We start from the raw sequence: 25,212 nt of genomic DNA, 5'->3' as shown, positions 1-25,212 counted from the left end.
GTTCCAATAAACACCAGGGCTTTCCAGGGCCCGGCCTCTAATTGAAGGGATTGTTACTGTTGGTGAATGGCTGGGGAATTAATTAGTGGAGGGCAAACCAGTTCATAAATGCCTGCTTTGTAAGGGGTCCTCGCGTTCTGGGTACCTCGACTCCTGTGGCCGGCTCTGCCCCAGGAACCCGTGCCAGCAAATGGTATTTATTATCCGTGTCGGCTTCACCTGGAGATGGGCTTCCCTGCCTTCCGCACAGGCAGGTTTGTTTCTTCCGGGTGCAGCAGGCATTATGGGAAAAACTCCCCCGGATCTTCTGGATCTTGCTCCCACCGCCTGACTTAGTTGATGAAGAAAAGCTTCATTTTCAAGCCAGAGATGGAGACAGGAGTGGGGACTTCACACAGCCCACGCCGCCGTTCCCAGTCTGTATGCAGGTTCAAACACGTGCTCACGTGTGCTCCGCAGCAACACCATGTGCGTACACACAGCTGTTCAGACCTCTGTTTACCAGTGCGCAACCGACTCCAAACCCAGTTCTGTGTGGAAAGTCGACACTTCAGGTAAGCCATATCCTAAGACTATTAGATGACGGGGGAGGGGCGCGTCTCCCAAGCCCCCTCCCTCATGTAAACCACGCAGGGCTCAGAATGAACACAGCAACCCGAATTGAGCCAATGGAGCCAGTATTATTTGCCTTCTGCCCAGGGTAGACTGCCACGGATGCCATTCTTGAAATCTCTCCTTAAAGCTGCGGGATGGGAAGGACTCTTGATGCTGTTAAAGGTGGTAGAATTGAAAACGGGTTTTTAGAATTGAAGTTGGTTTTTGTTGTTGTTTTTCCTTTGCGTGGTCTATGTTGAGGTGTATACATGTTCATGTTCTATAGTAAAATATGTTTTACAGCTCCCTAACCCACTCCCATGAGTGAAGTTTTTTAAAAAAAACACTTATTTGTAGTTTCATAAAAATCCTTCTAGATCAGTGATTCTCAACCTTCCTAATGCTGCAATCCTTTAATACAATTCCTTATGCTGGGTCACACCCCCCAACCATAAAATTACTTTCGTTGCTACTTCATAACTGTAATTTTTCTGCTGTAATGTACGTATTTTTGGAGATAGTGGGTTACCCAAGGGGTCGCGACCCACAGGCTGAGAACTACTCTAGATTCTGGGTGTAGCTTTGGCAGTTTTGTGTGACCTTTGCAAGTACTCTAGTCTTGAAAATGGTCCTGAGTCACAGAGGTGTCTGTGACAGTCCCTGAACTGAGATCTTGTTCTACTGGCTTCTGGTTGACCTTGGGCGAGGAAGAGTAAAGGTGGATTTATTCCTGGGATTCATTCTCCCCTCTTCTGTGGCCTTCTCCCTTCTCCCCGACAGGACTGTTCTCCTGACTCCTTTTGCTCCCTGCTTTGCTTGGGTTAGGGTCTGGTATCAGTTATCTGCACTGAATTAACTCAATCATCCTTAACTCCAATGTTAGAAGTTACTATTTACATTTTCATTCAGATATCTTCAGTTATATAATGAACGGTATAGGCATCTCTGAAGTCAGCCATCTGGGCTCTTTCATCTGTGTGAAAGGCAAGCTCTGGGACCACTCGCATGGCTCTGGGATAAATATCGCCACGTTAGCTATAACATATCACCATTTATTACCCCTGTCCCCTCACAAAGGCACCCCTCTCCAGGGATACTGCTAAGAGAATGATTATAAATAATGTGTCGTCAGCAAAAACACACAGGCCTGGGGTTTGGAAAATGAGACTCTCTATACTTACATATAAAATTGTGCTTTCTCTACCTGGATGTTGAGTGACAGGGAAATAAGAATATATTGTGATTTGTGGTGCCAGATTTTGGAAGGAGGTGATGGAATTTGGAAGGAGAAGTGCAGTCTTGGAAGGTCACTCACTGATCAATGAACTCGTACTTGACCCAGGAAAAGGGTGGGATGGTGTCAGGCTCCTCCTCAGGCTTCTCTTATTTCAACTCATGAATTTCCAAGCCATCTAATGCAAGCACAGGGAAAATGGCTATCCCTCGCTAGTGGGAATGGTGGGCCAAGCTGCGTGTGGTGGGTGGTGCACTCCTGGAAGCCCAGCACTCAGGAGGTGCAGACAGGAGGATTAAGAGTTCAAGCCCATCTTTGATGACCAAGCATGTTCGAGGCCAACCTGGATTACATGAGACTCTGTCTCAAAAGGGAAAAAGAAAATAAAAGAAATGGAAAGAAAAAAAAAAAAAAAAGAAAGCCTGAGACCAGTCCTCCCGATGTGCACTCCTCTGGGGAATTCTTGGCAAATAGGCTCAGCAGCGAGGCTGAATGAGAAAACAGCGTGCTCTGACTGTATGAGCCTCCTCTGTGTGTCAGAATACGCTCTCAGAGAGCAGAGCAATACGGAGAGAAACTTAGAAAGGGCAATTGCCTGTCGCTGTTGTCTTTCCACCATTGTGACCCAATGCAGTGAAGTCCTGTCCCCACACACTGCCCAGGACCCAGAGAGGGTCACGTCCTCCGAGGTCCCACAAGAACCCTCTCATGGTGATCTTCCAGGTGGATGGCAATATCCCAAAGCAGAAGGATGAAGTGATGGGGTCTTCTGTCACAGAGAGATAAACAACTCAATTCACTCAGGTTTGTGGTAGACCTGGGGTCCCCTCTGCCATATCCCAAACCCCTATGCCCAGGTTTTGTGTCTACAGTTCTCCCAGCATCGCCCTACCTCCTGTCACCTGACATCAGTGGAGAGCCTGGCCATGGCCAGCCTGTATAAGGCTCTCTAGCTCTCATTTAGAGATTTGCATTCAGCCATGATTCAGTGAGTGGTTTTCATGTACCAGGCTCTAAGCCCGGCTTTCATTATGCAAAGAAAAGAGACCTTTCCTACTCCTGACAAGTTTATGAGAGAGAGAGAGAGAGAGAGAGAGAGAGAGAGAGAGAGAGAGAGAGAGAAAGGGAGGGAGGGAGGGAGGGAGGGAGGGAGGAAGGAAGGAAGGAAGGAAGGAAGGAAGGAAGGAAGGAAGGAAGGAAGGAAGGAAGGAAGGAAGGTAGCCTAGGCTGTATAGCAAGATACCATCTCCAAAACCAAACAAACAAAAGTACATAAAGAAAAGGAAGGGAGGGAGGGAGGCCAGAATGACCTTTATCTGAGTTAGTTTACATGCAGATCACAGGGAAGAGCCATGCCTCCTCCTTCAGCAGTAAGAGTGGCAGAGAGGGCAAAGCACCCAAATGTCCTGTGCCCCAGGCACATCCCAGGGCCAGATGTGTCTGTCACAGAGCTGTGCACATGAGGCTTTGGGAGCCATGTTTGTGGGGTGTGGGGCATGACCCACCATTCTACCTGTGCCCCACCTTAGCTGAATCACATCACAGATGTCGCTTCACTGCTCTGTCCTCTGTCAGCTCACTTTCAAGGTCTAAGACTGCATCTCCCTTCTGCTTATGTGATGGGTCAGATTTCACCTGTGGTAAGTTCTCTGCTCTCAGACCCCCCCCCACACACACACCCAAAGCTGATGTGAAATGATTCTGCCATCCTCCCTCCTAAACAGCAATCAAGATAACAGCGTAGCACCTGACGGGACACACGTGTCCCGATTAGTGTTTTGTCAACTTGACACAAGCGAGAGTCGTCTGATGAGGCCTCAGTGGAGAAAATACCTCCATCACGATGGCCTATAGGTAAGTCTGCAGCACATTTTCTTCATTAATAATTGATGTAGAAGGGCCCGGTCCACTGGTCAGTGCTGTCCCTGGGCAGGTGGATCTGGGTGGTATAAGAAAGCAGGCTGAGCAAGCCATGGAGAGGAAGCCGGGAAGCAGCATTCCTCCATGGGCTCCGCTTCAGTTCCTGCCTCCGGGTTCCTGCATTACTTGAGTTCCTTCCTACCTTGGAATCCCTTGATGATGCACTGTGATCCGGGCATATAAACCAAATAAACCCTCTCCTCCCCAAGTTGCTGTGGGTCATGGTTTTTATCATAGCAACCGAAAGCAATTAGGATGAAACACATAGTGAGTATAGTCCTAAGAAAGTTCTGCCTAGTTATAGCCTGGCATAATACAGGCATTGAAGGGGCAGTTGCTGGATGAATGAATGAATGAATGAATGAATGAATGAATGGTAAATGCTGACATCCTTCTGTATTAGTTACTTTTCTCCTTACTGTGACCAAATGCCTGACAAGAAGCAACTTAAGAAGGGTTTAATTTGGCTCACAGTTTAAGCAGGAGTACAATCCATGATGAAGGCATGGCGGCAGGCGGCTCCATGTGGCAGGTATGTGCAGCTGGGACTTTTTGCCTCACAGCCTGACAGAACAGACTATAAACTAAGGCCTGTCCTCAATGACCCACTTCCTCTGAGGAGACACCAACTCCTGAAGGTTCCACAACCTTGCAAAACAGAACTAAGAGCTGGGACCAGATGTTCAAAGACAGGAGCCTATGAGGGACATTTTACATTCAAACCCAAACACCTCCTGACCCCAAATACAATGATATGGGATACAACACAATGTAATACAAGTAGGTAAACTAAGAAAAGGGCTACATATTGTAAGCATAGCTGCATGGCCCATGCAGACATTCAGTAAATGGGTGTTGAAGAGGTGACGGGGGGGGGGGGGGGGGTGCTGGAGAGATAGATGGCTGCTGTCCATAATAGCCGCACAAGGAAGAGGACTGAATCAAGTCCTTTAGAAACCACACAAAAAGCTAGGTGTGTCAATATATCCCTGTAATCCTGCCCTGGAGAGCAGATCCTTGGGGCTTACTGACCAGCCAGGATAACTGAATCTCTGAGTCCTAGTTCTTAATCTTAAGGTACTGAGGGATTAAGCAGGACACCCAGTGTTGACCTCTGGCCTCCACATGCACTTAAGCATGTGTGAATACGTCCACACACACACACAGAGAGAAAATGAATGAATGTAAGAATCACTAGGCATAGTAATACACACCTGCAATCGAAGTGTCTGGGAAGAGGCAGGATCATGAGTTCCAGCCCTGCCTAAGCTATATATTGAGACTGTCTCAGGAAGGAAAAAAAAAAAAAAAGGATGGATGGGAGCTATAAAAGGATTTTAAACTACATAAATACCTTCCATTTTATTCAGCCAGCTGTCAGTGTGATGATTAAATTAAAATTCGCTTAGTTCCTTCCACCCTCTTTAAGTATGAAGTTAAAGTAGGTAAGACCATAGCCTCTCCCTTTCTTTCCTGCCTTTGGCTGCAGGGACACCTAGCCGGTCCTGGTGACCCAATGAGGATGGCTTTTTGTCACCTGCCCCTCAGGCTGGCATGACCTTTGGAGGGCTCATCATGTCCTGCTCATCATCAAATCTACCTTCTTTCTTTGTGCCTGATGACCATCATCCTGTTTCCTTTTTTTAACTAAAAGAGACGAGAGGGACAAGTGGCCTCTAAACTTCATATCTGAAATTTTAAAAAGTTCCTTTGCAAGGACAGACAAAACTTACGGCCCTTGCACCTTTTTGGAGGAGAGAGTGCCAGCCTTCTCGTAAAGGGTACAAAAGGCAAGACAGAGAGGTTCCACCATGATAGCAGGGGGTCAGGCTGGGCAACAGCGAACTCTGCTTCCGTGTGGCTTGGAGTGTGACTTGCTTGGCAGACGCTGGCTTGGAGTCACATGTGCCCTGCTGTGACAGGAGCCAGTGTCCTTCTGGTCTGAGTGCCTCAGCACAGCCAGGCTGCTGTGCAGGTCACGTCCACCCTAACAGTACTGATCTCTTCCTCCCTATGAACAAGCATTCAGACGCAATGCAGTTGCTTTGGCAGGCTGCTGAGTCCTCCTTGCGCCCCTCACTGTGGCGACCTATCATCCATGTATGGGCTGAGTTCCCATGAGACAGAGGGATCTCAGGCTGGGCCAGCACACACAGGACATTCCGAAGCAGCTGGGCCGATCTGCTTGGTGACCATTCCTGGCTTGGGAGGGGAAAGCCTTTTTCTTTCGAACCTTGGAAATGACAAATGATGGGTTCTCAAAGGCCTCTCTCATGAGAGGACAGTCCTCTGTGTACCTATTCCCTCTCCAAAGTGCTCCTCTCTCTCCAAGTGCAAAGCTTGGAGTATTTACTGGTCTACTCACATGCATACTGCAGCATATCTTGCAGATGTAAATCACACAACTCTGGAGAACTCTAAGTGTTCGCTACTATGACACTGTAGCCCCAAATCCATCCCATTTCAACAATACAGTCCATGTTCCCTGAATGTGCTCTGCCAATAGAGTTTCTTCAGCTAGCCTCCTAGATATCAGGAGCCAAGTTCTGTGGTTGGTGTCAATGGATATGTTTGATTGATTTAGAGTCTCTCTATATAGCTTTAGCTGACCCAAAACTCACTATGTAGACCAGGCTGGCCTCGAACTCACAGAGACCCACCTGCCTGTCTCTGGAGTTCTGGGATTAAAGACGTGAGCCACCGTGCCAGGCTTTCATGAATTTCTACAAAGCAAGTTATGTTCTATTTTCATCTCCTATGGCTTCTGTAACTCATTAGTATAAACTTGGAGATTTAAAACAGTAAAAATTTGGATTCTTTGAGCTCTGGTATCCTCAGGTCTGAGGTGTAGGTGTGGACAGGGCCACATTCCCTCGGGAGGCTCTAGGGGAGAGGCCTTCATTGTCTTGCCTGAGATCAGGTAGCTCCTGGAATTCCTCAGCTTGTGTCTGCATCACTCTAACTCGGTGGTTCTCAACTTGTGGGTCGCAACCCCTTAGAAGGTCAAATGACCTTTTCATAGGGGTTGCTTAAGACCACTGGAAAACACAGATATTTACATTACAATTCATAATAGTAGCAAAATTACACTTATAAAGCAGTAATATAAATTATTTTGTGGTTGGGGGTCCACCACAACACAAGGAGCTGTATTAAAGGCTCGTAGCATTAGGAAGGTTGAGAATTTCTGGTCTACCTCAATCTTTTCTTCTCTATGCACTCACCTATCTGTATATTTAGGGACATTTGTTGTTGAATTTAGGACCCAGATAATCCAGATCTTGTACTGTGAAATCTTTAAATTGAATACCTCTGCCAGATTTCTTTTACTGCATAAGATTACATGTTCAGAAATTTGGGGAGATCTGATGTAGATACTGCTCCTGGGAAGCCGTCATTCAACACACCACATTCTCTTCTAATGCCGTAGCTCACCCCTAAGTCAGGGTTGGATCAATGTATTGTAGAGCTATTAACTGCTCTGTTACACAGTCTTCTATCACTGTGACAGAATACCCAATCAACTTATAAAGATGAAAGGTTCATTTTAGCCCACAGTTTCAGAGGTTTCAGCAATGGTTGGTTGATTCCATTGCCTTGGGGCTTGTGGCAGCATAGTACATCATGGTAGGAATACATGATGGAGGAAGCTACTCACTTCTTGACAGCCAGGAAGCTGTCATAGGAGTGATATAGGAGGCAGTTTCTGAGGTCCCGTCTCTCCTCTGAGAGCCCCACTGGCCTCAATTCTTCCTTCTCACAGGTTTCTCTGCCACCACATAACAGCACAGGCTGGTGCCCAAGCCTTTGGCACAGGGCCTTTGGAGGACACAAATTCAAACAACCCATTCACCCACTGTGTGTTGAGTGTAGTTTATGGATATAGACATTAGTTTGGTATCGATCATATGAAATGAAGGAGGAAGTATAATTTTTGCTCTCCAGAAGTTTGTAGTCAGGTGAGTCAGAGACTACAACATCTAAATCGTCAATTACACACCGTGATTGATGCTATGAAAATCTGCAAAGGCCTGTCACTCAAGCAGCCTACAGCCCACATGCCAGTTCCAATCAGTGTCATCTTTTTGTCCGTGTGTCACCGCATCGGCTTAACCAGAAGATGGATGCTGATGGGGGAAGAGATGTGGCACGGGGATGAAAGAGTTCTTCCCTAGAGAAGTTTCTGCAGAGCATGAACACGTCTGCCTGAATATTGAAAACAAGGAGAGACAGTTAGTGCAAACCCCGCGCTGGGTGTGTAATGCATTTGACTCCAAGCAGAGAGCATCTCCGAGTCAGAAACTGCTTGCTCCCCCATGGGCAGAAGTGATGCCTTCCAGAAAAGCCGTCTCCAAATTTGTGCACAAATCAGCAGCTTGGATGGAGGCCAAGAAGCAAGCTCACTCCCTCACTGCCGAGTTATTTAAGCATTTAATGCTTCAGGCATGAGAGGCTGTGTGTGAGCTGCCCCGTGAACGCTGTGTTGAGTGCACTGGGTAGGAAATGACCTGGCTCACACATATACACAAACAAGCTGAGCCGTTCCTTTGGATCCTGGACCTTTGGGCTAAGACTAGACCCTAGGTTTCCTAAGCAGGTAAAGTATGTGGTGGTTTGAATGAGAAATGTCTCCCCCACAGGCTCTTGTAGCAGAATACCTGGTCCCAGGGAGTGGTGCTGTTTGGGAAAGTTACAGAACCTCTAGGCAGGGCAGTCTGGTGGAGAAAGTTTATCCCTAGGGATGGGTTTTCAGGGTTTAAAGCCTCCCCCTGCTCCCTGCTCCCTCCTCTCCCTCTCTCTCTTTTCCCCTCCCTCCCCCTCCCCCTCTTCCGCCCTCCCTCCTTCCCCACCCCCAACCCTGCGTCCTCAGTACAACTGAAATGTGTTCAGCCAGCCTTCTGCCCGCCCCTCCCCCACCCCACCATCTTCCTCGCCATTATGGGACTCTTCCCCTCTAGAGCGTAAGCTGAAACAAACCCTCCCTTCTGTCGTTTGTCATAACAGAAGAGTAACTAATACAGGATCTGAAGTCGTTTAGACCTCACTCAGGCTGCTGAGATGTCAAGAAGAGAAATTAAAGGATACCTTATCAAATGATTCTAAAAGTTTCTATCTTGCAGCAGAAGTTCTGTAGCTCCAGCTTTCCATATTTTAGGGGGAAACCAAATTGTGGATAATGTTTGCTCTTGAAGATTGGTGCACAGGTATAGAAGAAGACAGGCTCATGGTCAGTGTGCAAGTGATCTAGAATATTGTGACTCAAAATAAAACCATTTTGTTTTGTAGAGAGATTCCTAGACTCTCTTCCTTAAAGGCCACCTACAGTGTTACAGCAAAATGGCTTTTCTAGTGAATTATTTTCATAGTTGAAATTTAATGGACTTCATGGATAAGTTATTCTAAACCAACCTTTGTCTTAAGAGCCTTATCATAAAAAAAAATTAAGCCCTGGAAGAGAGTTTTTAAGGAAACTATTAAGTACCTACCAATAACCACCAAAGTTCAAAGACAGTTTCTAGAAAGCCATGCTTTGGTAGAAACTTTTGGAAACAAACTCTTGCCTGAGAGAAGTGGCTGCTGGGAAACATGATGGTGCAGATCCTATCGTTTGCTTCCAGAGTCACATGTGTTGACTTCTAAATGGAGATGTCAGTGTAGAATCTCAACCGTATTTAAATCAGTATAGGATGACAGATACCTGCAAGAACCCAACCCTACAGCTGAAGGATGTTACCAGGGCAATGGGGAATTGACCTGGGTTTCCAGGTCCTCTGAGCATGTCCTTCCGCACAGAGGGATGACTTCTCTTCACCTTATATAGCTCTCAAAGAACTAATAGAGGCAGCCAGACACTGGCTTACATATGTGAGCATGCCTACCACAAAAATTAGTCCCAACTCACCTTTTCTTCCTCATTCAGTCTCCCAGAAACAAACAAACACAAAACAGTCATGGAGAATAGACAAATGCAGGTGGATAACTTTGCCCAAACATGGCCTCTGGGAAGATGGTGGCATGGTAGACTGTTTGCCATAGAGAATCTCCTCTTTCTTTTTCCAGGCCCTAGGAAGCCGTTCTGCTTTTGCAATAAACATCATCTGAGGGCCTACTATGTGCCAAGCATAGATGAGGAAAAGTTAACAAGTCAGCATACAGTCTGCCCTCCAATCCCAAGGATTCTAAAGCAACAGATTCAAAAAAACCCTGTATCAAAAATAATTGAAATCTGACTCAGAGGGTAAAGGTGCTCGCTGCTGAGACTGATAGCCTGAGTTTGATCTCCTGGGACCCACATGGTGGAAAAGAGAGAATTAATCCATAAAGTTGTCCTCAGACATTCATACATGCACACATACAGAGAAGCGTGGGAATTAAAAATTAAAAGAATAAGAATTGGGAAAGTGTGCCTTTACTGAACACATTCACACATTTTCTCTTCCAGGTATTCCCTAAGCAGTACAGCATAATAATTATTTCCATGGCATTTACTTTGTGTCGGGTATTGCAAGTGATCCAGAGCTTGTTTAAAGTGTGCGGGAGGATGTTTATAATAGGTTCTAGGCAAACACTGCATCATTTTAAATAAGCACCTGCAGATTTGGGTACCCACAGCAGGGAGGAGGGTCTCCTGGAGTCTATGCCCTGTGGCTGCTCAGCTGGAGTCAGTTCTCACCTTCCACCATGTGGGTTCTGGGGATCTAATTTAGGTCATCAGGCTTGGTGGCAAGCTCTTTTGCCTGCTGAGCCAACTTCACAGCATGACAAACAGTACTGTAGAAGCACATGCAGAAGATGGACTGGAGAGACGGCTCAGTGGCTAAAAGCACCAGTTGCTCTTGCAGAGGACCCAAGTTTGGTCCCCTGAGCCTACGAGATGGCTCACAGTAGTTCCAGGCAATCTAACACCCTCTTCTGGCCTCCCTCCATGGGCACCTATCTGCACACATGTGGTTCACACAAATTCATGCGGGCACACACACGTGAAAATAATAATTTTTTAAAAAGGAAAGAGAGAAATACATGTAAAGTACCATCAGAGACAAGTCTTGCAAGATGTTTCCCAGAGTAGAGGGCAGATGAGGAAGGTGGAAATCAAGATTCAAGTACAGCACACAAAGCTGATTATGCAGAAGCAAAAACCCTGGCTGCAAACATTGGGAGCATCTGAAAGTCCTTTCTCTTCTGTTCCTGATTACACCAAGTTGACTCCTTGGTTTTCATCGCTTCTAAAACCATCTCTGTACATGACGAGGATACAGGGAGAAAGGAGCCCTTACATGCTGCTGACGAGGGTTAAAGTAGCCCAGTTATTGTGGAAATCAGGGTGGAAGTTCCTCAAAGAGCCAAAAGTAGAATTACCATATGATCCAGCTATCCCACTCCTGAGGACAGTCCAAGTCAGCTGACCACGAAGATGCTTATATGGCTGCATTGACTGTGGCCCTGTTCACAGTGGCCACGTCATAGCCTCAGCCTCGGTGTCCATTGTAGTGAAGTTCTGAATGACATGTATTTGACATGAGCTGGTCATGTCGAGGACCAGGACCTCTGACCCATGGGAAACTGGAAAGGCTTCCCATTTCTCCCAGACAGGCTCAGAAAGTGTTTATGAATGATTGACCCGGTGTGTGCAAAAACTAGCAACTGCAGCCTCCTGAGACTGTTCAACTACGGTCACCTTCTGCCAGGACTAGCTAGCCCCTCCCCCGTGCTGTATATAATAAGTACACTGAGGTTCCTGGTTGTTTGGTGGTTAATGTCACTCCATCAGAGTGTACACAGCTTTTCTGTATATGCATCTGTGTGTCTGTATGTCTGTCCTTTCTTCATTCCCTCACCAACCCTAGTCAGGCGAACAAAGCAGTCTGTCAACATACCAGTGGATAAGGAGATGTGCTATGTGTGTCCAGTGGAGTTTCATTTAGCAGTGGAGAGCAAAACTGCCATTTTCAGGAAAAATGTATGGAACTAGAAAATATCATGTTAAGAGAAATAAGCCAGACCTAGAAAGGCATATACCACATGCTTACTCTAGTATGTAGAAACCCCGCCCCCTTTTTTTTCTTTAAGACGTGAAAGTGGCAGGGGAGCTGTCTGGAAAGACATCAGTGGAGGCTGGGAAGAGGGTGATAGAACATGAAGAAGGATGCTGTGTGCATGTATAGATGGGTCACATGGAAATGGTATTTTGTATAATAAAAATATTTTTAAATGCAACTTTAAAAAGAAGGAAGTCATCTTTCCACACTCAGCTTTTAAAAGGCCTTTGAATTTAGCCATCTTTATTTGCAAGAAAAGCCAGTAGAACCTGAACATCCTACTTAGAGTTCCTTGGAAGTGGGAAACAAATCTTCCCCTCCCAGTTCCAGCCCACGATGCTCTTTCTATACCCATGACCACCTCAGATGGTAGCTTTGAGGAATACAGACTGAAGGTCCCCAGCCGTCTGCCCACCTACACGAACCTATTCCAACGGATCCTTGCTGGAGCACTTGTTCTTTGCCTGCTTGGAGTGCGCGCTCAGCTACAGCTGCTCTGTGACTGACCACCTCCAGTGATCCTGAACTTCTTTCCTCTACGGCACCAAGCAGCCTTTGCTCTCCGGGAGCGCCCACTTACCGGCATGTTCATGCTTCTCTCTGGCTGACAAGAAGAAACCATTGGGAAAAACTAGCTCAGGCTCTCTTCCTGTCAATAGCCATCCATTGCAGCTCAAAAGACATTTCAAGAACTCAAGAAAAGGTCAAAAGAACTACAAGGAAATGCGGGAGGAAAAAATGAGTTTGTTTCCTAATCAGTGCTGCTCAGTCCTTTTTCCGGGCATGGCAAGTCAGAAAGGAAAATCTTTGTGGGGCCTATTTGATGCTCATGGTCAGAGGGCACCAGCCCAGGGCCTGGAACCAGCCTTCTGTGGATCTCTGCTGTCAGAGGTTACCCTCACTGTGTCCTTCCCACCCCAGCACATGCTGCTCCAGAACAGGGTCGCAGCTCTCAGGAATGCTAACACACTTCTTCTGGTAGGACAGAAACATCCTGGGCAAGACAGGAAGACAGTAGGACCAAAATGCAGGAAAGTCTAGTGGGCAGGCCATTTGCACAGTTTGTACAACCAACCACGGGCGGGGGGGGGGGGGGGTGGAGAGAGGAGAGAGAGAGAAGAAAGAGAAAAATGTGACCCAAATGAGGACCAAAAAGCATAAGTACTGAATAAAAGTTTCTGTTTCATGATGGAACAGTAGAGACATCTCTGTATCTTTCTACATATTGATAGATTCATACCTGTACAGATTTATACACACATACACACACACATGCACGCATGCACGCGCACACACACATGCACATGTATATTCAGCATTTCTTAACCAAGTACAAAAAAATGCTTTTATCTAAAAATGTAGAGAATCGACAGGCCTGCCCCGCGCTGCTCAGCCCTGTAGAAGACACCCACAGGGCCAACCATCAGGCACCGTTACCATAAACAAATATGTGGTGGAGAAATGGGAGAGAGAAAGGAACAGTTCACGTGCTGTGGAGAGACACAGAACGGAAGAGGCAAGGTGGTAAGGAACAGGCTGATGTGGGCAGCCTAGGCAGCCACCTGGGGCCATGATGACATCCGGGCCCAGGCTGCTGCTGAGGACCATGTCTGAGTCCATGATCTACCGTTGTTGATGCCCATGACCCAAGTTGCCACCAAAGACCACACAGACACCAGGGCTCTAGGCAGCCACCTGAGACCATGCTGGTGTCTGAGGGCCATGCTGCCACCCAGGGCCTACTAATCTGGGCGCCCTATGCTGCCACCCAGGGCCATGGTGATGTCCTAGCCCCGACTGCTGCCAAGGACCATGTCTGGGTCCACGGTCTTGATGCAGCTGGGATCTGTATGGTTGTCTGGGCCTGTGTTACCAGTCCGAGGGCCCTGCCCTTTGCTGGCCCTGGGAGAACTAATCCTGCCCCTCACAAGAGAGCTGGCCCCACCCCTCTCCATGGTATAGGAGAGCTGGCCCCCAATGGCAATGGCATGGGCACAGAAAAGCTGGCCCTGCCCCTTGCCTGAGGAGGGTCGTCCCAGTGGAGGCCCAGACTGACCAACTCAGCTACCACCCAGGCCTACATCCAGGGCATTAAGTTGGCCCACCCCAACATCTACCCCATCTATGACCTGCTGGAGCTTGTGAAGGGACTGGTCCTGTGGATCTCCATGACTTGGGGCAATAGCAGGCTATCCAAGAGGAGTTTCAGTGACAGTCTAGTATTGATGGTATACCAGAATCCAGAGGCCTTGAACCTGACCAGCAACTCATGACAATGAACATGTGCAAGTAAAACTGTTTGGACAAAAGGGTCTACTGCATGATACACAGCAGCTCCCAATGCCACTAAGACGAATGAAGAGGTGATGGAGAGTCAGGAAAGACAGAGAAGCAAAGTGTTTCTGTTGTTTCAATATTTTTATTTTGGAGGGAGGATGCTACAAGGGTGAAGGGCAGATATGGAGGGACTAGGAAATGAGTGAGATTGGGTGGCGTGATATGAAATTCTCAAAGAATCAATAACAAAATTATCTTTAAAAAATGTAAAGAATCCTTAAGCCTGGTAGTCTTATTTGAAAGAAATTATTAATTTGTATTTCACCCACTAACCATTAAATTGGAAATTACCAAATGTGTATTTATATGAACAGTAAATGAGATTCTGAGGAATCTTCGGAAAATCCTTTCTTCCTCTTAGAATACTTATAACTTAGTTAAAAAGACCAAAGTTGGCCAGGGCTTGTAGCTCAGTTGGTAGAGTGCTTGCCTGGCATGCATGAACCCCTGGGTTCCACCCACCCCCACTATTTCATAAGCCAGGCATAATGACCCGTGCAAATAATCCCAGCTCCTGGGAGATAGAGGCAGGAGGCTCAGAAGTTCAAGGGTACCCCAAACTACTAAGCACACTGGAGGCATAGATATATAAGATCCTGTCTTGAAACAGAGCAAAAGAGTAAAAATATATGCCATGACATAATGCCTTGTAAGTCACCCTGAGAATTCAACTTCTCATAATTACTTACACCTTTTCAACTTTCATACCCGAAAATTTCTGCTCATTTCATCCACTCATACATTTACGTTGATACCTCTCGACCAGTTTCCATATGTCAAGCTGAGACCATTACAAATCAACTGAGAAGTGGCCGTTTTGAACATTGCACGGTGATACTATCAGCCAACAGCTGTTTCTGCAATTGCTTGAAATTTTTATTGCCTTTCGGCCCTATGATTTTATAAAAATAAGTGGGGAAATGGAAAATAAATGCGCGGAAATGAAACCCTCATGTACATAACGAAATGAAGAAAATGCTAGGAACCGGGGCCCCAATGTGGTCAAACACTTACTGGAGTTAGAAAATTAATAATAATAAAATAATAAAGCTAAGGAACTTTCATGAAATGTTATAAATAGCTTGGGAAAGAGCTAAAGGCAGAGGACAGTCAGAGAGCTGGTCGTATTTTACAGCCTGTGAGACTGGAGACCTTTCCTCTTGTGTTCCTTTTTTCACACACTCATGTGAATGGAAATGCTCAGGAAGTAGTTGCCTGTAAAATTAGTAAACCTTGCAGAGGAACTGAGTTCAGTGCCCAGATCCCACCACAGGTGGCTCACAACCTCCGTAACTCCAGGTCCAATAGACCTGATGCCGACTGGCCTCCACTGGCAGGCACCTGCATGGGCATGGTGCACATACACTCACGCGGGCACACACACACACACACACACACACACACACACACACACACGCGCGCGCGCGCGTAAGTAAAAATAAAATGAAGTACCCACGGATCCGTGAAGGAGGTAACAGGGTCCCGTGCTAGCCTTTCACTCCTGTTTTCAAGGCTCCATGTAAAGAGGGCAAGGGCTATGGTCTGGATAACTGATCCCAAGCCCTGTGTATTAAGGGGTTGATTTCCGGTTTGTAGCACTTTGGGGGAGGAGGTGGAACCTGCAGGAAGTGCATCTAGCAGGAGGATTTATGTCATGGCCGGGAGGGGGGGTGGTGGTTAGGGGGATGAGGGAGTGAGGGAGTGAGGGCGTGGCGCATGCCCATGAAAGGAACATTGGGGCCCTTCCTTTTCTTTCTCTCCTTCACTTCCTGGTTATGAAGGAAGTAGCTTGCTCCACCCCCAACTCCCAGCCCTACTACCATGGGATGCTATCTCACACAAGCCCATAATCAACAAGGCCAAACGTTCACCAAAACCTCCAGGGAACCCAAATCAACCTTTCATTCTGAAAAGCTGCTATTTCAGGTGTTATGAATTTGTCCCCCAATAATAGAACTTGGACTGGCAATTCAAGATGGCCCCTGGGCAGCTTCCTGGTCCTCCTCTTCCCACAATTCACTCATGGCTCACTTCTCTAGCTCTGCAGAAAAGTCTTGTCCCAGCCCGGCAGTTTTCAGCAAGGGACACTTTTGTCCCTGGGAGACATTTGACAATTTCTGTAGACATTCGTGTCGTGATTTAGGATGGGGTTCCTACCAGCAGCTAGTGGAGATAAGCCAAGGATAATACTAACCACCCTACCCAGGGCAGCCCACCATGTAGTGAATCACATGACCCGAAATGTGTACATCAGCAGCTCTGTTGAAGAAAACACTGGCCTTTAAACTCTACCTGTAACTCAGGAATTCAGCCTCTGTATTTTAAAATTCACAAAATCCAGGTCAGCTCTCTAAACCCCTTGGACTGTGCATTTTTCCTCCCCGGCTGACATGGGATGAGTGACTGCATCCATGTGGATGGGAGAGCTGAATAATTCAGAAAGAGACTGAATAATCCCTGTCATTTGCTGAGCACCTCCAGCAATCTAGCCAAGCCCAGTGTTCCGAGCTTCTGTGTATATTAGCACATTTTACCCTGATAAGAGCCCTAGGCCGGTCCACTGTGTTCCTCCTTTTACAGACAAACAGTCTCGGGCCAAGAAAGGTTAAGGGATGCAACCCAAGTCACCGGGGGCGTACGATCCAGGATAGCGGTCGAGGCAGTCTGATCGAAGGACGGAAGAGACTTGGTAGATTAACAAAAAGCTAGAAAAGCAGACAAGGTTCCCACCCGAGACGCAAAGGAGAGAAGATCTAGGTAGAAAGCCAGCTGGAGCAGATCCGACGGGTCAGGATGAGGATGAGGATGAGGATGAGGATGAGGATGAGCATGAGGATGAGGACGGCAGCTTTTCCCTCCCGGCTCTTAATGCTGACTCTGCTGTAGAAACCGCAGTCCTGGGGACTGGGCCTCTGGCAGACGGTCCTGCCGTTTAATGCCCTCACACTGTGACTCTGTCATGACATATAAACAAGAGGCTTCTTCTCCCTGCGCACACTCCGTACGTTCTGCTAAGCCAGGCTTCCCTTTGTGCGGAAGCTGCAGAGTTGTGAAGGGACAGAAAGCGGGGGATACGTTTAAATCTGCCTCGGCAATGTGCCGACCAGTGAGGTTTGTTTATTAAGATCTTTATGTGGGGTGAAGCACCACTGAGCTTATGTCAGCTGGTTTATGGAGAAGCCCTGTTTTCAAGATCGGGCTTCTGCCTGTCTCCTTTGCTGAGCTGCCAGGAGGACATCCTAGAGCATCCATCATGTCCCGAACATCTGTATTAGAATCAGCAATGAAGAGCCACAGCTCCAAATGGAGTTCCGACTGTGGAAAGCCCTTGTCCGTCAATAGATTAAGCTGCTATTTTTATCCAAGGAGGAAGCTAGGGGGAGGTTGAATGAGTTAAGGAAACTGGCCTGCTAAGTTATTTTTGCACACCTACAAAAGGACATGGGGTGTGCTTTTGTTTTCTTGTTAGTGGTGTTTGAAGAAAAAAAATATTTAGAGAGCTATCATCTCAAATCTGGGTACTCCAGGATAAATTTGCTCTCCTCAAATCCCCTACACACGCTTGGCTCTGTCTCTGAATTAGAAAGGATGAACGCTGAGGAGTCTGGCTCTGATTAAAAACCTGGGCCCTTTCTGTCCCTTCTTATTTGAAACCTGGGTTTCAAGCCTTCCTCAGATGGAGCAGGTCTTTGTTGAAGGAACTAAATCTCTGCCAGTAACCCCGCAGGACAGTAAGAATGGTGACTGTAGTAAGTAGTTGGCACACAAGCCACCCTACCAGTCCCCACACTTGTCTCCGTTAGTGTTGATGTGATCTACTTATTAAAAACCGCACTGAGGAGTAACACTTATATAGACACTGACACGGAGTTTTAAAGACATGCCTCCGTGAATGGCACAAACTGAGCACACTTAAGAAACCGCCACTCAGAAGAAAGAATGGGATGGGGGGGGCAGTGAAGTGGGCTGAGTGCCACAGAATCTCTCCCGGCTCTTGGTGGGTTTAACTCAGGGCTGCAGTCCCGGAAACTCAGCCACCACTAAAGCCACCTGAAGCCAGTGGCATCTGACTCATTGTCTTATGTCTGAGAAGAAAGAAGTGTGGACAAGGAGTGGCGAAGGAACTTGTGTTGATTCAAAGAAAATGAGGAAGTTACTAGAGTGGGAGGCGCTCCAAAGGATGAATACAGCCATGTTGCCCTGACGGGGGGGTGTATGTGTGTGCCTGTGTGTGTACAGGGTGGGGGTGTTCATGGATATAACGACAGGAATTGGATGGAAACTGAAGGTAATTCTTACTGGGATTGGTCATTTTTGAGCCCATGAAAGGCCACGCCAGTAAGAAGTCTATACACCCTATGTATATCCCCTTGGTTCAGGGCTACTGGTTCATCCAGGAAAGGTTCACGTGTGCTTTTTGACTAGATTATCCACTGTGAGCCCTGCTCTTCCCCTCCAAGGCAGTGGTCCCCAGCCTTCCTCATGCTGCGATCCTTTAATGCAGTTATTTTCACTGCGGCTTCATAACTGTAATTCCACTGCTGTTATGAATTGTAATGTAAATATCTGTGTTTTCTGATGGTCTTAGGTGGCCCCTGTAAAAGGGTCGTTCGACTTCCCTCCCCAAGGGGGTCGCAACCCACAGGTTGAGAAGCACTGGCCTAAGGGGAGCTACCTCCTGTCTCGCAGCCACACTTCCATCCTCTCACCCCACCCTAGGTAAGCCCCGCCTCAGCTTATGACAGACGACACAAACTTGTTTCACCCAGTTCTCACTTCACACACGCACACTGGTGTGCACTATGAATCCTCGCGTGTCCGGCTTGCCCATTCAGCGTTAGTGTGTGAGGTTCACCTGCGGTACTGTGCATAGTTGTATTTTATATGCTGCAGATTTCCCATCCTTCCAGCTGTACATCTCCTTGGTGCATGAACATGCTGCCATTTGTTTCCCCCATTTTAGTGTGAATGGGTTTTATGCACAGTTTAAGGTTAAAGTGTAAGGTTCAGGTCAAAGGTTAAGAATGAAGAGAGGCAAGAGACTAAAAATCACTTTCCTCAATCCCTGACTCCTATGAAGAGCAGATCTTGGATTACAGCTCATGCTAGCCTTACTCCAAAGCCCAGGCATCGGGCACCATGCTGTCTTCTCTCAGAAACGCAAGGTTTGCGGGGACTTCTCCCTGTTGGATGAAAAGGTCTTTTGTGTAAATAATTTGGGAGACTCATGGGAAGGGGACATTTGAACAGTGTGACATGAGTCCTCATCTTGCCATCTCTGTGGAATGATTGCCTTCGGGCACTTCTCTTGGTCTGTGATTCCATCTGGCACCTTTTCCATTCTCCGTTGTTTTGATTGGCTCTTCCAATAGGCCTGCCGGGATCCCCAGCACTGAGCAATGGAAGATGGAGAGGCACAGTGCACCTGGGACCTAGTGAGACATCGAGTGCAGGGCATATGCCTGGAGCCGCAGCTGTGGAGAAGGTGAATGTGTCAATGGATTCACAAGTGACAGACTGGGGTGCATGTTCCCAATTAGTTATGCATACACACACTCATGTTGTTACCTTGGCTGTCTTCCCTGATCACATTTCTTCCAGGAACAGCCTACAATGCTATTACCAGATTCTTACCGTGGTCATGCCCATGCCCACGTCCAGGAAGTCGGTTAGCTGCATCCTCATTAGCACCCATCCTGTCTGCACATTTTCTAGAAGAAGAAGAGGAAAGGATACTTGGAAAGAGCATTAATAGATGCAGAACCATTCCTGGTTGATCTGTTGCTAACCATCTACCCTCTTCAACTGAATAGAAATTCACTGTAGGGGGATGCCAGTCCAGCACACAGAGAACATGTTATAGGTAGCCTTTTTGGCCTTCAAAACCAGAAACGACCCATGAGACCACCTGTAGATGAACTCTGGAGACCTTAAAAAAGATTTCAGCCCAGCTTGCATAGAATCAGCCTTAGCTGAGGCCTGTGAGGCTAGCCAGGGGGTCCACAGATGATTGTGAAGCAATTCCTTGAGTCTGTGAGCGCAGCTTGTGAAGACGACAGGAAGCGCTGGGCCAGTTAAGGTGGAAGCTAGTTGTTTCATTTTTATATAAGTACCCTGGAGGTACTCAGGCACCCTGCCAGAAGGACCCTGCTGTGTCCTGAAGTCTGTAGAATCCTTGGCTTCTCTGGTTTCCCTGCCCCAGAGGGTGGGAGAGCCTGCTAGGAGGCCACTGCATCTGTCTGAAGCTGCTACTCAGAAGATCTCAGACTTTAGAGCAGATAAATATGAAGATTAGAAGTCCTTTCAAAATCCATATTCCCAGGACATTTTCCCAGAGACTCTGATACAGTGAGTGTAGTTTAGACAGAGATCTAATGATGCAGATGGTCCCAGCATCACCCTTAGAAAGACCCAACATTATACATCAAATTCCAGCATTCTAGGAGCTATGCAGAACATGGAGAGACCAGGGAGGGAGGGGCGGGGTGTCTTCAAGGCTTGGGTCTACATCCTGGACTTTTAGAATAAAGCCTCTTCATTATGTAAACTTGATCAAATTGTTTTCTAATCACTTGCAACCAAACATGCCTTCCAAGTTTGGAATTTGAGTGCTCATGAGGCAAAGGCACAGAGCTTGGGCTTAATTTACCCAGATTCCTGTTTCCACACACGCAAACAGTGAGCTCCAGAAGAGGCATCTTGGGCTGTGTTAGGGAGAAAGGGGAATTGATAGTCATGAACGATTATTGCTCTCTTAATGGAGATGATTGGGGCTGTGTGCTGCAGCTCCATTCTGTCCTGAAGAACAGCAAGACGTTTATCTAGCCAAATTCTGCAGCTCCATCTTCCTGAGGTAGAGCAATTATATTCAGCAAGATCATTAAAGGGCTGCCTGCCATTCGGTCCTTGATGCTCTGTAGCTGTGCATGTGTCCACCGAGGCAGGCATTGGTCCATAGGTCCCTGAGACATCATGGGCCACTGACTGCCAGGAAGTCCGAATCTCAGGAACTCATCAGCAGCTGTAGGTGAGGAGACATCTCTCTATACTGTCGCCTATGGCAGCCTTTAGGGATCTTGACTAAGGTAAAACTGGATCCTGGGCTTGCCACAGAGAAGGATTTTCAGGGTGAGCCAGTATGAAGCAGGGCTGGATTTTAGTAAAAGAGATTTTAATATAGACTTTAAGCATGGGTATTAAAGCAAAGAGAGGTGTGGGCTTCTCCAAAGAGAGTCCGGCTTCACTGTTTTTACTATTTTGGTGGCTTTAGAAGCTTTTGTCTTAAAGGGCGCTGAGGAGGAGCCCTGAGGTGTTTCCTGGTGGAGGTTCGGATGACCCACAATAAGGTAAAACTTGCAAAGCTTGCATGGGAAGCTAAGATGTTTTTACTGTAAATGAACCTTTTTGTCTTGTTTGTGAGATTCCCAGAAAGTATCTTAGAAAGGAAAAAGGCCATAGGGCCTAAGCATGGGTCATCACCATTTTAATATTCTTCTTCATATAAAAGGAACACTGTCTCTAAGTCAGTGACCTTCGTGGCAAATGTTAATTATGCTGGAATTCTTGATCTGCAGCTGGCAAGAGGCTTCAACCAGACATTGCAGTGAGTGGATCCCTTCCTTCCCCATGTTCCCTTAATTTCCTTTCCATCTGCCTCATTATCAATCTGTGCACAAGGTAGTAAAAGTGAAGGGGGACATCTGGGTCTGGCCAGCACCACCCTGGGGCATGGAGGTCCCTGTCAGCCTGCCCCTGAAGATAGGGGGGTCTTTCCTCCTTTCTTAACCTGAAGAATTCTCATGAGATTTGAAGGTAAAGGTGGGTGTAGGGAGTGAGTCTGATGCCTGACATTTCTCCCTGTGGGCACAGCCCTTTGAAACAGGGATAAGTCAGCAAAAAAATGCCAGGCCTGACATTGGCTTTCAATTCTACCACATCCGTCCCCTGAGGCGACAAACATTAGATGGCCTGGCGGCTTTCAGGGAGGGAGGAGCTGGCAAGGAAGAATGATGAGGTGAGGGGGCTGTGAAGGGGAGGGGGAGGACATAGGTTAACTCTTCAAAGCCATTATCTTGATACAAGATACTGGGCACCTTCCTGCATGACGGAAGTACATATGTGTCATTAATTCACTGGCTTCCTGTCTGTATCCCTGGGTTCCCAACTCTCTCCGCCTTCTGTACAAGGCACAGCAAGTTCCAAATTTGAGCAGCTGTCATCCCCTGCATAGCCAAGCTCTGCAATGTGCAGAGAAGGCCAGCCAATCCAGCAATAGGACGGTAGAGGTCAAAGGGTACTTGCATGAGGCTCTTCATTAACTGAAGAGCCAGCCGACAAATTTATGAAAATCGTGAATCAGTTAATACATTACTCACAATGATTAATAACTAATTAACACCAGGATGGGGCCCGACCCTACTTTTCATCGCCACTGAGTATCCATTTGCAGACCCAGCTCCAGGGCACAAAATGGAATGCACATTGACACTGTGTTCAAGGCAGCCCAATGAGACAAGGCTGGTGGAAGAGATGAAGTGAATCTTCTGGACTTCCTCAGAGGATGCATGCATATTTTAAAATTTATGTTATGGGAAATGGAGAGATGGTTCAGTGGTTGAGAGTGCTTCCTGCTCTCACAGAGGACAAGAATTAGGTTCCTAGCACCCACATAGAGCAGCTCACAACTGCCTGTAACTCCTGAGCATCCAACATCCTCTTATGGACTCTGCCTGCACCTGCATTCACACATGCACCTGTGCTGACACCTGCACCTGCACTCACATGCACCTGCACTCACACATGCACCTGCACTCACACATGCACCTGCACTCACATGCACCTGCACTCACACATGCACATGCGCTCACACATGTACCTGCAATCACACCTGCACCTGCACTCACACATGCACCTGTGCTCACACCTGCACCTGCACTCACACATGCACCTGTGCTCACATATGCACCTGCACTCACATGCACCTGCGATCACACATGTACCTGCACTCATATGCACCTTCACTCACACCTTCACTCACACATGCACATGCACTTACAAGCACCTGCACTCACAAATGCACCTGCACTCACACATGCACATGCATTCACACATGCACCTGCACTCACATGTGCCTGCAATCACATGCACCTGTAATCACCCATGCACCTGCACCTGCACTCACATGTACCTGCAATCACACATGTACCTGCTCTCAAATGCACCTTCACTCACACATTCACTCACACATGCACATGCACTCACAAGCACCTGCACTCACAAATGCACCTGCACTCACACATGCACCTGCATTCACACCTGCACCTGCACCTGCACTCACACATGCACCTGCACTCACACATGCACATGCACTCACACATGCACATGCACTCACACATGCACCTGCACCTGCACTCACACATGTACCTGCACCTGCACTCACACATGCACCTGCACCTGCACTCACACATGCACTCACATGCACCTGCACTCACATGCACCTGCATTCACACATGCACATGCACTCACACATGCACATGCACATGCACTCACACATGCACATGCACTCACACATGCACATGCACTTGCACTCACACATACACTAACATGCACCTGCACTGACACTTGCACTCACATGCACCTGCACTCACACATGCACCTGCACTCACACATGCACATGCATTCACACATGTACCTGCACTCATACATGCACCTGCACTCGCACATGCACCTGTACCTGCACTCACACTTGCACTCACATGTACCTTCACTCACACATGCACCTACATTCACACATGTATGTATCTTCACACAAAGACATACACACATCATTTAAAATAAATAAAAAAATTTTTTATATCTTGGAAATCATGGCTGCAGTGAATTCTTACAGTTTGTTATTGTCTTGGCATCCTTTTGAACAGAAATTAGATTTTCTCACTCTAGAAATGCCACTCATCTTGACAGTTTCCAGTTCTTTTCTCAGTTCCCCAAACTCAACTGGGTATTTGCCTTATTCAACTATAGGACTTGACTGGCTCAACTGGGTATTTGCCTTATTCAACTATAGGACTTGACTGGCCACATACCCTATGTGGTCATGGGTGCAGTGACTGCCTCACAGGTACAACATGTCTCCATGGAATTCACGACTGCTTTCTCTACCAGGTATATCCAATGTTTTTTTAAGGGGTAAATTTTTCTTTAGGGATTTATTTACTTTAATCTTATGTGCTTTGGTGTTCTGCCTGCATGTGTATCTGTGTGAGGGTGTCCCATCCCCTGGAGTTAGACATTGTGAGAGGCCATGTGGGTGCTGGGAACTGAGCCCAGGACCTCTGGAAGAACATCTAGTACTCTTAACCACTGAGCCATCTCTCCAGCCCCTTAAAGAATGTACATTTTTGTTTGCTTGAGACAGGGTTTCTTGGTGTAGCCCTGACTGTGCTGGAACCTGCTCTGTAGACCAGGCTGGCCTCAAACTTACAGAGATCCTCCTGCCTCTGCCTCCTGAGTGCTGGGGTTAAAGGTGTGAGCCACCACCGCCCAGCTTCAACTTTTTGACACTGGAACACAACATGTTCATCTACAAAGCTCATATTTGAGAACTATACAATTGAGTTAACCAAAAATAGAAAAAAAATCACAAAAATAAGTAAGTTTATGTTCATATTTTAAGCAAGTTTATGATTTATCTGTGTCCCGTGTGGCTTATGGGCTGCAGGATGCACATGGCTGCCTGGAACCTACCAACTAGAATTCCTCTTACTCCAGTAAATATTAGAGTTAATTCATATTCATTCTCTCTCTCTCTCTCTCTCTCTCTCTCTCTCTCTCTCTCTCTCTCTCTCTCTCTCTCTCTCCCTCCCTCCCTTCCTCCCTCCCTCTCCTCCCTCTTCTCCCTCTCCTCCCTCCCTCCCTCCCTCCCCCTTTCCTTCTCTCCCTATACCCTTTTTCTTTCTCTCCTTTCCTCTCCTTCTTAATGGAACACGTACGTGACTGATGGCTCCCTCCTCTCCACAGCTCCTGGGAAGCATGTTGCCCTCCCCTCTCTAGGGTCTGTGAGCAGTGTGCTGATTCTCTTATATCATA

At 47.2% G+C, this 25,212-nt stretch overlaps 1 long non-coding RNA gene across 1 annotated transcript; it reads right to left on the bottom strand.

Annotated features, from left to right (window-relative positions):
• Positions 1–670: 670 nt before the first annotated feature.
• LOC119088018 lies at positions 671–8,995 on the bottom strand. Its single transcript, XR_005091572.1, has 3 exons — positions 8,834–8,995; positions 7,749–7,954; positions 671–768 (listed from the first exon to the last, which is right to left on the bottom strand). It is a non-coding gene; the product is annotated as an uncharacterized LOC119088018 (long non-coding RNA).
• Positions 8,996–25,212: the final 16,217 nt, after the last annotated feature.

This window comes from Peromyscus leucopus, chromosome 5 (assembly GCF_004664715.2).
Source record: "Peromyscus leucopus breed LL Stock chromosome 5, UCI_PerLeu_2.1, whole genome shotgun sequence".
Taxonomy (NCBI): domain Eukaryota; kingdom Metazoa; phylum Chordata; class Mammalia; order Rodentia; family Cricetidae; genus Peromyscus; species Peromyscus leucopus.
Note: the sequence above shows the minus strand (reverse complement) of the source record. Positions and strands in the feature narration are given on the sequence as shown.